Source organism: Nycticebus coucang, chromosome 17 (assembly GCF_027406575.1).
Source record: "Nycticebus coucang isolate mNycCou1 chromosome 17, mNycCou1.pri, whole genome shotgun sequence".
Lineage (NCBI taxonomy): Eukaryota > Metazoa > Chordata > Mammalia > Primates > Lorisidae > Nycticebus > Nycticebus coucang.
In genome coordinates, this window is record NC_069796.1 from 11,472,181 (window position 1) to 11,486,136 (window position 13,956).

Here is a 13,956-nt window from a genome sequence, read left to right on the forward strand (position 1 = left end):
AGTGCTGGGACACTGCGGGGGGGTGGGGGGGGGGACGGCACAAAGGAGGAGATGACTTAACTCTGGAAGGAAAAAGTAAGGCATTTACTGAAGTCTGAACACTCGCGGTTGTGCTGAGCTCAGGGAGAGGCAGATGATCTTTTAGCACCTGTCTGTGTGGTAAGGGGAACTCACGCCAGACTGTTGTTTCCTCTAAGGCTGTGGTTACTCAACAGGTAGCTGGGGGCACTGCAGCCCTGGTGAATCCAGACATCGCTGAGACCATCGGCAATGTCTAATTTCTGTCCTGGTTGTCAAGACAGAAATAGAAGCAGTCGTTTGAAAGCTAGCCTGTGGACTAGTGCCAGACAGCAGCTTGAGAGTCACCTGGGGAACTGGTTAAATAGCACGAGATGCCTGTGCCACAGCCCGTTAGCCATGGCGTGAAGTCCAAAGTCAAGTTTTAGTAAGTTCTACAAATGATTCCCATGTGCAGGTGGGTGTGACGTTCCTGAGGGAACCAAGGACTATAAACAGAAAGGAATCTTCCTGAAGCGCCAAGCAAGGGTTCTGTTGCCGTCAACATCTTTATCAGTGCCTTAGATAAGGATGCAAAGTTTGTCAAATTCAAGGATGATATGAACCTGGAGGGAGCAGAGGAAGCATCCAAAATGAACTCAGCATATTCAACCAGATAAAAACCAAAGATTAGGTTTAAGAAAAAAAGAAAGCCCATCAGTAAAATGTTCATATCAACTATGACTTCAAGTCACCTGGGAGACATCCAAAATGCATTTCAATGTTTGCAATGTTAGAAAGTCAGTGACAAAAGCAAGTCAGGGATGTAGCCACAGTCAAAGATCTTCAGGGTGGACAGAAAGGCCAGTCACCTGCCTTGAGAGACAGAGCCAGTCATGTGACCACTTTGGCAGGAAGGGGGGACTTACAAGTTTCTGTGGGTGGACCGAGAAAGAGATAGGCAACGTGTCTGGCTTAAATCCAAAGACATACGTGACAGGGCGCACTTCCCTTGAATTTCTGGAATCAAGTATGAATTAGGCTTATTGCATCTGAGTTGCATCCCAGACAAAAACTCTGGTCCTTAGTACCCAGGTTATGTAGGGCGGCACTTTCCCTCTAACAGGTAAGCACCTTTCAATCAGAATTGAGAATTCAGCAGAGAAAAATTTTAGAAGATTGAAACTGGAAAAAAAATTAATATTTTTTAATTAAGGAAACTTGCTTTTCAATGTTTTATTTCCTTGAAATGTTTAGAAATTGCATTTGAGTGACCGTATTGAACTTCAATTTAAAATATCTAAGTAATTGATTTGGACTTGTGGTTCGCAGTGACATTCTTACTAACTACATATAAAATATAATATGGCAACACTGTAACACTTAAGAGAACTCAAAGTTCACAAAATTTATACTTTAATTTATTAGAGTCATATGAATTGCTCAGTCCTTGGGAAAGTTTGCCAATCAGGCAATCAAATTACTGTGAAGGGACATAAAACACATTAAAGTTATAAATGCAGCATAAAATATGTGAAAGTATTTAATTGACTAGTTTTTAAATGGGATTAAGTATTGTTCAAAGGCAATTAGAATGATTGCTACCATTGCTAGGCATAACTAGAATAAGAGGATTTGTAAAGTGAACCTAAAGCTTAAGGAAAAATGAGGCTATTAAAAATTGGTGACTTTAATAAATTAAATATCAATTTTTGAGAATAAAATAAATGCCTGGCTAGTCGTTCTACATAGAGAAGTTATCTTTGGGTACAATGAAAAAGTGGAAGCAGCTTGTCCGAGGTGGGGGTGGAACTACAAATAGTAAAAAGGTCAGGCTGGGGGCTGAGTTCTCAAAGCTCCAGGGCAGCTCACAGAATGCTGAGCCCACCAGGAGCTGCTACGTGTCCTGAGCCAGCGTGATCATTCACTGACCCTGAGGTTCCTCTTTGTTTATTTTTGTGAACCATGGTAGATATTTTGGTAGATAATAGTGAGGGTGCGTTAGCAATAGTAGTCACCCCTCTCACAACCCCCCCCCAGTCTACGATAGAATCAAGTCTCCGACCAAATTTTGCCACACACCTATGAGACGTTTATTAAACAAACAGCTATTGTTAAGCAGACACTGAACAGGTCAGACAATCTCCAATCCCAGCTGGCTGTTCTTTTATGTAATCTGACCATATTTTCATGAAGAAATCACTAGAAGCAGACGTGACACTATTTCAGCAGCAGAAATATGTAACTGTTATAGAAGAGCTGGCTTCCAAAACTTAAGAACTCTCACAATGATACAGGCTTGTGAGGCACTTTAGCAGAACCTAACAAAATGCCTAAGAGAAAAGGGCCAGAGTCACAGAGGGGGCTGGGTTCCGATATTGGCTGTCCCCGTGCCCTGACTCGGGAACATTATACACCCCCTTTTGCCTTCTATTTCCTCAGGGGAAAGGCAGGGATACCTGTTTTACCTGTTTTTAAGGTTATTGTGGGAACTAAAGGAAATCATGTACACGGTCACATCATCATAACTTTTAAGATATAAACTATTTTTGTCATTGTTTTGCGTGGCTCCAGAGAGAGAGAGTTAGCATGTATGAGCGAGAATCAGAAATAAGAAAATGAGTCAGTTTGAAGGAAGAATTTTCTGACAATTATAGTGTTATAGAAACAGATTAAGCTCTCTTGTGCTGGATACATTCCTATCAAGGACAGTCTCTAAGAAGAAACTGTTCAAGTTCTTATCAGAAATGTTTCCGAGGAGATGCACAGCCAAGGGGAGGACTACATGTACAGGGGTCTCTTTCCTCCTCTCCATCGTATGAGTTCTGGATTATTGGCCCATTTTTCTTATTTGCAGGTATAATTTAGATCCTGTTTACCCAGGAGTATTCTGAGGAGAGTTCTCTAGTCTTACTGTTGTGTGTAGACTGAGAATGTCAGTCTATGGAAATCACTTTTTCTTCATCTCTAATTCTGCGCCCTTTTCCTGAAGAACAGCCAAAAGCATTTCTGCAGCTTTACCCACCTCCCCCACCCCCCAGTGTGAAGTCTCTGCTTTCATTCAACAGTGAAAGTGCACACACCATGGCCAGTCTGACCCTCCCCATTCCCCAGTCTACAGCCCACTCGCACACGTCTTGAGACAACTCCCCCCACCTTCCGCCCCATATTTGATTTAAAGGGTAGGTCTCTGCTGAAACAATAGGTCCTTGTTCGGGGATTAAAACTGTGCCCTGGGCTGCCTCTCTAGCTTTCTGCCATTCGTATTTTTATGCAATTTGATTCTTGCACAATTTCTGTATATTCACCCGCCTCCCTCCTCCTCTCTCCACCAGGGAAGGCTGCAGTCAGCCCTCTGCTTCCAGGCCTCTGCTGTAAGACTGTCATCTGTACAGAAGTAGTTTCCCCACTCCCCCACAGGCCCACATTGTGTCTGGACCCCACCGCTCACCTTGCTTTGGTGAACTGCTCATCCTCCCAATTCTGTAGTTATATTTCATTTCAGGATTCCTTTGACACCCAAACTTGTTAGTTTTACAGTAACTTTTAACAAATTACCATCAATTTTTAACTAGCTCATAAGATTTCCTGTGCCCATTGCTTCACGCATGTAAAGTCAGAGGAACCCCTTGGTCCTTGATGAACGGAATAACCCTAACATGATACAAATGATTTGTAGACACTTAAACATATCCAGCTTTCCCCAATCCATGAGTGTAAATAGAGGCTATGAGATACTATTTTTCACCTACAAAATTAGCAGAAATTAAAAACCAGGCATGCACTCCACACCTGGTCAATGTACACCGGGTGTACACCATACCTATTCTGTCGGAAAGAGCAAAACTTGCTACAAACTTTTGGGAAAGCAATTTGGCAGAATATGAAAGAAAACATGATAGATAAATACAAAGCTTTGGGGTCATAGAGGTTCATAGTGACATTATTTAGGATATGAGAAATAGGAAAAAAATCTTAAATGTTCAATGTAAGCAATGGTTAAGAAAGCTTATACAATGGAATATTTTGCAGACATTCAATCTATTTTTTGTTTAAATTTTCTATTTTGACTGAGGTAATCATAGATGCTATACAGTCATGAGAAATAATTTGGTTACTCAATGGTTGCAGCTTATGAAACTGTAACATCATATCACAGTCAGGTCCCTCATATTATACTGTATAGTACGTTCCTTCCTGCCTGTCCCCCCTCGTCAGCTCCCAGTGACCACTAATCTGTTCCCTGTTTGTGTATTTTTTTCATCTCATCTGGGTTATTTCCAGTCTGGGACTATTAGATAGACATAAACATCCACTGTGTAGATTTTTCCATGAACATAACTTCATTTCTGTGGGAAATGAAACACCAGGAATGCAACTGCTGGGTCCTATGCTGGTTGTATGTTTGGTTTTCAGAGAAACTGCCGGATCGTTCCAGGACGGGGCTGCCCCGATTTACATTCCCACCGCCAAGTGTGAGCCTGGCAGTTTCCTCGTCCTCATCACTAGTTGATGGTGTCACTATTTCTCATTTAGTGATTCTCATGATACGTGGTGTCACTGTTTCTCATGTAGTGATTCTGGTATGTGTGTAGTGAGATCTCGCTGTGGTTTTTATTTGCTTTTCCCTAACAGCTGATGATGTTGAACATCTTTATGTGTTTATTTGCCATCTGTACATCCTCTTTGGTGAAAAGTCATTTGTCTTTTGCCATTTTCAAATTGGTTTCGGTTTTTTACTGTTGAACTTTCATAAATTGAGACCAAATTTTCATGTCATAAAATTTACCCTTTGAAAGGTACAACTCAACAGTGTTTAGCATATTCAAAAGGTCATATAACCTTCGCGTATTATATAATTCCAGAACTGTTAATCAGCTCCCCAAAAAACTGCTTATCCGTTCACAACCACTCCCCATCCCCCCCACACACACCCCAGCCCTGGGCAGCTGCCACTCGACTTTCTATGTGCATGGATTTGCCTTCTCTGGGCATTTAATATAAACGGGATCACATAATAGGTGGTCTCTTGTGACTGGCTTCTTTTACCTGGCACATATTTGCAAGATTTGTCCAGGTGGTAACACGCACCCTTGCTCATTCCCTATTATGGCTGAATTATTTTGTATTGTAGGGATAGACTACGTTTTTAGAATCTGTTATTTAAATGGTTTCCACATTGGGGCTGTTATGCATAACGCTGCCATGAACATCATATGTAAGGGTTTGTGTGCACATATTTCCAATTCTGTTGCTTGGAAATGCTGTTTCATATGGTAACTCTTTGTTTAATATTTGGAGATCTGCCAAACTGTTTCCCAAAGCCTCTTACCACTTTACATTTCTTCCAGCAACGCATGAGTATATAGGTAAACTTCAGAAGTTCCTTACATATTCTGGATACTATTCTTTATCAGGGAAGTTGTTGGTCAATTTTTCCACCCAGTCAATATCTTACCTTTTCATTCTCTCAGCAGGATCTTTCACAGAACAGAAATCTGCAATTTTGATGAAGTCTTACTTACCAATTTTTTCTCTTATGGGCCATGATTTTTTAATCAAATTTGAAAATTCTTTGCCTAGGCCTAGGGTCTACATATTTTATTTTCTTTGTTTTTTTTTCCTAAAATTTTAATAGTTTTATATTTTACATTTAAATCTGTTATCTGTTTTGAGTTAATAATCATATAAGGTGTCAGGCAAGTAGAATTTCTTTCTTTTCTTTTCTTTCTTCCTTTTTTTTGCTTATGGATGTCCAGCTGCTCCAGCACCGTTTACTGAAAAGCTGTCTTTCCTCTTTTGAAATCCCTTTTCATCTTTCCCTAACATCAGTCAGGCATATTTACGTAAGTTTATTTGGGTGCTCCATTCTGTCCCATTCATCTGTGAGTTTATCCACATACACAATCTTGGTTTTTATAGTTATATAATAAATCTTTTTATTTTTTTTTTATTTTTTTTATTGTTGGGGATTCATTGAGGGTACAATAAGCCAGGTTACACTGATTGCATATGTTAGGTAAAGTCCCTCTTGCTATCATGTCTTGCCCCCAGAAGGTGAGGCTGATTCCTTCCACTTTATTCTTTTTTAAAATTGGTCTAGTTATTTCACTTCTTTTGGATTTCTATATAATTTTATAATAATCTGTTTATATCTACAAAAAGTCTTGCTGAAATTTTCATAACAATTGTGTTTAAACAAAAATACCAGGTTGGGAAGAATTTATATCTTCACAATGTTGAGTCATCCAAGCCATGAACATGATGTCTCTACATTTATAATAATTTTTGATTTCATCATCAACATATTATAGCTGTCAGCATATAAATCCTATACATGTTTTGTTATAGTTATACCTAAATATTTTCTTTTGAGTGATTATAAATGATATTTTATTTTTAATTTTAGTGTCCATGGATTCATTGCTATGGTATAGAAATACACTTGAATTTTTTATATCTTTATCTTACATTCTGCATTGTTGCTGAACTCGCTGATTAGTAATAGGAATTTTTGGTGTAGATTCCTTGTGATTTTCTACATAGACCACTGTGTTATATGCAAAATATGGCACGTTATTTCTTCCTTTCCAATCTGTCAGCCTTTTATTTCCTTTTCTTGTTTTAGTGCAGAACTTCAGTACTATGTTGGATAAGAGCCGTGAAAGCAGACATCAGATATCCTTATGTTGTTCCTAATCTTAGGGGTAAAGCCTTCCTTCAGTCCTTCCCTGTTAAGTATGTTAGCGGTAGCTTTTTTGTAGATGCTTTTTGTCAAGTTTATTAATAGAGGAATAGAGAGAATTACCTGTATAACTGTTTCTTAGAATGCTTTTCATGAAGATCACGCTTAAGTTCTGACTTACCCTTGTATTTCTTAAGCCCTTGACTCTTTTTTGAGCACCCTGAATTGGCAAAGCAATAAAACCTTTTCTGTTCTTGACTCTTCACTCATCAAAACGGGAAGGGACAGAAACACCTATCAGTCTGAAACTGTGAAGGTGACCTAGGTGGTAGTTGTGGTATTGACGTCTGTGTCTGAAAAAGCTCTGGTCACCCAGCAGGACAGAGTTCCTCCCCTGACTTCACCACCAGGACCAGGAGGATGCAGGCTAAGTCGGAAGGCTGAAGCCCCAGACAACACCGCAGCACAGATGAAGTCGGGAGTGACCTCTGAGAACAGCTGCTTCCGCCATGCCTAAAGTCTGGAGACAAAGGCTGCCTCTCTTTTTAAAAAGCGTAGCATGGGATGTGGAAGAGCAATAAGCTGTCATTTCAACTCCTTCCTCTAAAAAGTAAAAGGTCATTTTTGTTCAGTCCACAATTAGTTTTTCAACAGACAAAGCAAGCCAGAGAAGCTTCCCTGTGTGTTGCCGATAGGTGCCCTTCATGAGGCAGCGGCCTTCTTCTACCTCTGATGGTCGTGGCTGAGGAAGAGATTTCTGTGGAGTAGTATGTGAGGAAGAGGAGAGCCACCCAACCAGCTAGATCAACTGAATCAGCCCTGCAGGTTAGCCCATGACAGATGTCCCAACCAGATGGTGCACACATCCACCGATCAATGCATAGAAAAGAGGCATCTAGGGGAGGAAGCATTTCTGCCATGAGGCCTCCTACCCAAGAACAGTTGGCTAACAGCCTGCTGGAATTCAGGCTCGGGGAAGATTGCAAAGGCCATGGAGCAATGAAAATGCTGCCCCATCTCCCTCAACTCCCATCATTGGTGCCTGAAATCTCACCATTAGCACCCCATTCTTTGGTTGAAGGACTTTTACTATGTTAAATACAAATACACCCCTGAAAACCAAGACAACTCTTTAGTGTTCATTCAGTTCTTAGTTTAACCAGACTATCCATACTTTTTGAGAGCAAGTTCATATATGAGGGAAGTGAGGTGGTTAATTTTATGCGTCAACTTGATTGGGCCATGAGATGCCCAGATATCTGATTGTTATTTCTGGGGTGTCCTCAGGGTGTTTCTGAAAGAGATCAGCATTTGAGTTGGGGACTCAGTGAAGTGGATGGCCCTTCACAACATTGGTGGGCACAGTCCCACCTACTAAGGGTCTAAACAGAACAAAACAGCCAAGGGAGTTTGGGTTCACCTTCCCTCCGCCTGACTCCTAGAGCTGGGACATCCATCTTCTGTTCTTGGTGTTCTTAGTCCTCAGGCATTCAGACCTGGGCTGGAATCTACTCCATCAGCTCTCAAGCTTTTGAACCACATACTTTCCTGATCTCCAGCTTAAATATGACAGATGACGGCACTTCTCAGCTTCTATATAGCATCAGCGAGTGACTAATATGGGAAGTAAGGAACACCATGAGGAAAAGAGAAGTTGGAAGTGGCAAGATTAGGCTTCCAAAGCCACACCAAGGTCAAGGTAAAGATTGCCCTGCCATCTTAGATAAGACATTTTACTGTGAACAACTAATCATCCCTCAACCGTTGGGGACCTCACAGTGCTGCAGAGGAGACATATGTGAAATGATATATGGGACAACTCCTCAAGTGTTCTACACAGACAATGAGCAAGCGGCTATTTTTCACACTCTTCCGGGGCCTGCTACCACACTTTTTTTATAATGTCCCTCTGAGCTAATCACCCTCCTCCACAAGAACTCACATCAAATGCTCCCTCATTATCACATCCGGCACAGCAGATCCCAGCTGTTAATGACAAATTAGAGTGTTCTAGTTACCCCTTCTCTCCTAGAAAGCGGTGCCCCTCTGCTCCACAGGGAACATTTGCTTTTCAGAAGCCAGCCTTGGGATCTTGAAGAATGGGAGCCGGGCCCCACAGAGCGTTGGTGAGGCCCCTTGCCTGTACCCCTCTCCCAGACATCCAGCAACTTAGTCACAAATACCAGGGCAACAAGGAAATAGGAAGTGGCCCCCAAGAAAAAAATGACTGTCTCCCCTCCCCTCTGGGTGCCAGGGGGACAGCGCTGCAGCAAGGAACATAGTGGAGACTTGGTTCGGGTTGGGGATGCCCACAGTGCCAGGTGGAGCCAAGCCTGTGTGCATGTTCACTGGGACTTGTAACTCCTGTCCCCTCAGCTGTGCTTCAGGAAGCCCTAACCCCCAAGAGCAGGTGCAGTGTGCAGCATCTTTAAAAAGATGCTAGGTCATCACAAACTAGGGTTTGTAGAGCAGGGCAACAGGGGTGGTGAAAGTTCCAGCAAACAGGTCACAGGAAAACTGACTAAAGGAACTGAAATTGTTCAGCCTGGAAGAGAAAAAGACAAAGGGGAAGGTCATGAACGATTGTCATGAAGGAGAAAGCGCCACTCGCTCTGTGCAGCCTCTGTGAACTCAGCCAGCACTGCTTGTTGGTGGAAATTAATAGGAGTGTTGGACTCGGAAAGGTTCCAACTAATAATTAAAGCTGCTCAACTTGAAGAAATGAGCAAATGAATGCATTCTTAAAATTCTCTTTCCATGAGGTTTTCACATAGCTGCATGTTTCTTGGTTAAACAGCTAAGCTGCCCACCAGTGGTGCAGGGAAGAGGTGAAGTTCATATTCTTTCTGTGTAGCTATGTTCAGAGGTAAGACAATGGAACGTGCAGGAAAAGAAAAGATGCCCCTCTCTGCCCTAAGTCACGAGCCTTTCTAAGGCATGCTGGGATCTCAGAACTTTGGGGGTGTCCTAATCCCTCTCCTCTCACTGATCTAGGCTGTCCTCTCTTGTAAGAGTGACCATTGACCCACCTCTTTGGGATATGCTGGATAGAGATATGATGAAGAGTCTAGAGGAAAAAAATATTAGGTCTAAAGAGACTTGACTTGTGTTAAAGGAGGATGAAGTAAAGGCTCTAAGGAGAAGGGCCTTTTATCAACTCAGAGAGTTTTCAACCCAGAAAGACTGATCTCCTCTGAGACCCTCTTTGGCCACTCCGTATGTATGGTCAGTGCCTCAGTGGACCATCCACTAACAATCTGGACCTTTCTTCTTTGTCCTCTTCAAAATTCACTGATGCTCTGTTTCCCTGGGGTCTTGTTCCCTGGAGGACGGTAAGTTAATGGCCAGTGACAACCAAGACTTCAATTAAAAATGAATGGGGATGATTTGGGCATTGAGAGTAGGTAGGGGGTATTTCTGGCCAAGAATGGCCTCCTCAAAACACAGCACCTAGGTTGTTGCCCAGCTCAGAGGTTTTCAAACTCCTTTGTCATATATCCCTAAACGAATCTTCATGAAGTATGTATCATCATGCAATTTTTAAGTGGATTGTAATAGTTTTCATCATAAATTTAAATACTTTCTCTCTTTTTTTTTTTTTTTTGTTGCAGTTTGGCCAGGGCTGGGCTTGAACCCGCCACCCTCGGCATATGGGACAGGCGCCCTACTCACTGAGCCACAGGCGCCGCCCGATAAATTTAAATACTTTCAAAGGATGTAAATTTGGGGTACATTATGAAGGTTTCTATTTTTAAGTGAAAGTTGAATTTCTTTCATAAATGTATACAGCTCAATCTAAACACCACCACAATGAGTAAGTCCCCATTATTACAGTTTTAAAAACAAATAGTTCTTTAACTTTTAGAAATTTGACTTTTCTTTTTCCACTTGAACATCAATTTTTATTCCACTTTCTCCAAAGTCCTTTATCTTACTAAGATTTTCACTGAAAAATACTTTGTTGACCACCATACCACATTTATCTGCAACTGAAATGTGCCCAAATTTTCTATTTTCTTTTCTTTTTTTTCTTTTTTTTTTTTTTTTGTAGAGACAGTCTCACCGTACCGCCCTTGGTAGAGTGCCATGGCGTCACACGACTCACAGCAACCTCTAACAGTTGGACTTACGCGATTCTCTTGCCTCAGCCTCCCAAGCAGCTGGGACTACAGGTGCCCGCCATAACGCCCGGCTATTTTTTTTTGTTGCAGTTTGGCCAGGGCTGGGTTTGAACCCGCCACCCTCGGCATATGGGGCCGGCGCCCTACTCACTGAACCACAGGCGCGGCCCTATTTTCATTTTCTATATTATAAAGCTCTAAGCATTTAAAAAATTCTGTGATTAAATTATCATTATTAGCATTACTCTACTGATTAAACAATGTAAGTATCTTATATCAATTATTAAATACAAAAAGTGAAATTATATTGATGAATCCTTTTCAATTATTAATTATTGACAATCACCTTCGTTCAATTAGTTCATGTATGTTTCAGTAGATGAATATTACTTATTGGTAAAATAAGATAGAGTCAGCGTCAGTTCTATTTTTATTTTATTTTAATAGATATACACTGTAGAAATTAAAAGCATCCTATCATAGCCATGTAATGCAATTCTTCTAATTACTTCTGCATTAAGCACCAAATTCACATATTGGTCTATTATCAAAAATGTTTTCAATCTTCTGTCACCTGACAACTTGATAAGGTCCCTCTTCATTTTTTTAAAGCACTAAATTGGAAAACACTTGACTAGCAAAGAGACTTCTTCCTCAGTCATTTGAATAATTCACTTTCCCAATTTCTGGGAAGGATACCAAGAGAGCTTAACTAAGACTTATCAAATTATTGTTAATTATGTTGTAACACTTTCACTTTGGTTCACCTTTTAAAACCCATATTGTCAGCAGTGCCAGGAGAACACACATTTTAAATTGTACTGCACTTTCGCAAAACAATATTTCTTGATAAAATGCTTTGATCTTATTTCTTATTTTAAATATATTATCACCCCTCTGAAGCTGCAGATTTAGCTCATTTAGGGAAAATGTCTGTCACAAAACTTCTTTGGCAGGGCCAATCTTTACTGTCAAACCAGTCAGCCAAATCAGACACACTTTCTGTCAAAAAAAAAAAGCTTAACTTCATCTTTCAATTCAAATAGCTATTTTGAGCAATATTATACAAATCAATGAGAACTAAAAATATGTCTTGTGAAACTAATCACTAAAATCAATACAAATTAAAATCATACATATATAATTAAATGTTCCATGTTTAAGTTATAAAAACAAGATTCTCCATATACTCTTCCTCATATAAAATTAGAAAAATGACTAAAAGCATGGTGTATCTTTAGTAAAATTGTGTGTGGCTATTGAGTATTGCTGACTGGCCTGAAAGAATAATGTAAATAAGAACCAGCATACTAATCAGAAACGCCACAGGTAATAGCAAAGTTCTAGGTGGCTCATTAGTTTGGCAGCACATTTTTTGGTTGTTATGATGAAAAAGATACTAACAATTTTACAAGATAAAATATGATGAGAATTGCAATGGTTTGAACGTGTTCCCCAAATTTCATGTTAAGAAATATCATGTTTGGAAACTTAATCCCCAAATTCACATGTTGATTAAAGGTGGAGCCTTTGAGAGGGGATTAGAATTAGATGAGGTCATTGGAGTGGGGTTCCCAGGATGGGACTGGTGGCTGTCTAAGAAGAGACCTGCACATCAAATCCGAAAGAACCCACATGAAAACTTTTCAGACGTGGGTTTTATCCATTATAACTTGTAAAAGTTTGGTATTCCCGGGAGGTATTGTATTTACACTTAAAATAATCAGCATTGCAAACCTATACTGGTTTTAGCTGTTCCAAGTTACTTTTCTTCCCAGGCAAGAAACATCCTAGGGAAAGATGTTGAGGATAGCAGGAAATAGCTCCTTACATTACATGAAGAAGCCATTTGGGGTGCTCAGCGCCTCCTAATGATTTTCTCTGTGTTTTACTCTTTTAGGATGCTCCCTGTCAAAGCATTCTTTGACAAGATTCAGAAGGAGAAGGAGAAAAAGGTATTAAATAAAAATTATCATTATTTCCATCACTATATTTTACCAAATAGCCATCTGAATTCTGAAAATTCATTTATGGGTCGAAATGGCTCATTTCCATCTTATTTAACACCATAATCACCTTTAACATTTGTACAAGAAAAGAAAGTCCAAAGCTCTATGGATTTATGATTAATTATTAATGGAATCTTTCTGTTTACTACATCTGAGGTTTTGGTGAGATATTAAGTGTGTCATTCTACGATTTGGGATGGCTGAGTCCTATTTTGGGGTTTCTTTTTTTTTTTAGTAATGTGGGGAAAGGTCTGTTATAAACAAAAACTCATTCTCTGCACATCAATTTTAGGGAAAACTGTAGACAGACACCTGGCTCTTTGTTGGTGAAAGTAAGTACAACACCATCCCCCACAAATCAGAGGATTAGCATTGCAAACTGCCATGCCAACTGAGGCAGGCAGGTGATGTACATGAATAGGGCAGACAGGGTGTAAGGAAAGAGGTGGCTAGGACCGGAGCAAGGACAGGGTGGGCCCTACAAAGATGAGGAGGCCACTCAGCTCCACGTCCACCATTGCTAGATCTTCACTTGGATTTTCAAGGGAAACCTTCCAATTTGCAAATGTAGGCAATTCAATCGTTTTCATAAAACATGTCATAGGCACCAAACAAGTCTACAGGTTGTATCTGGTCCACAGTTGGTGGTTAGGGTTGGTGGTTAGCAATCTCACCCACATGTAACACGGTATTTTTGCCTTTGGTGAGAGGACATAACAGTCTTCAATCAATGTTTGGGTTTCCTATCACGTGCCTCCAAATAGCTCCCCAATTCTTAGCTCTGCGTTAGTAGTTGTTAACCCTGAAGAAGACCACAGCTGATCTTCACACGTGCATCCTACGAATTTAAAGTGAGGTGCAGGGTCAATAGTCCAGTATTTCAAGTTTATGGAGGCTGAAAGAGTTGTCGTCAGCAAAGTCCACAGTCCATAGATTTGAATGGAACTTTAAACATCAATTTACTCTAGCTTCCCTGTTTTTACAGCTTCCCTAAATATTCCTCTGGGGGCTCATAGCACTTGTATTAGCTAATGGAAGCGGGGCAGCCCAACACTTTAGCTCCTGAATTGATCTTTTCACATATCTACAGTCTCTGGAGCTTCAAAGACCAAGAACTTTTTGAATCTGTGGCTCAAAAGAGTAG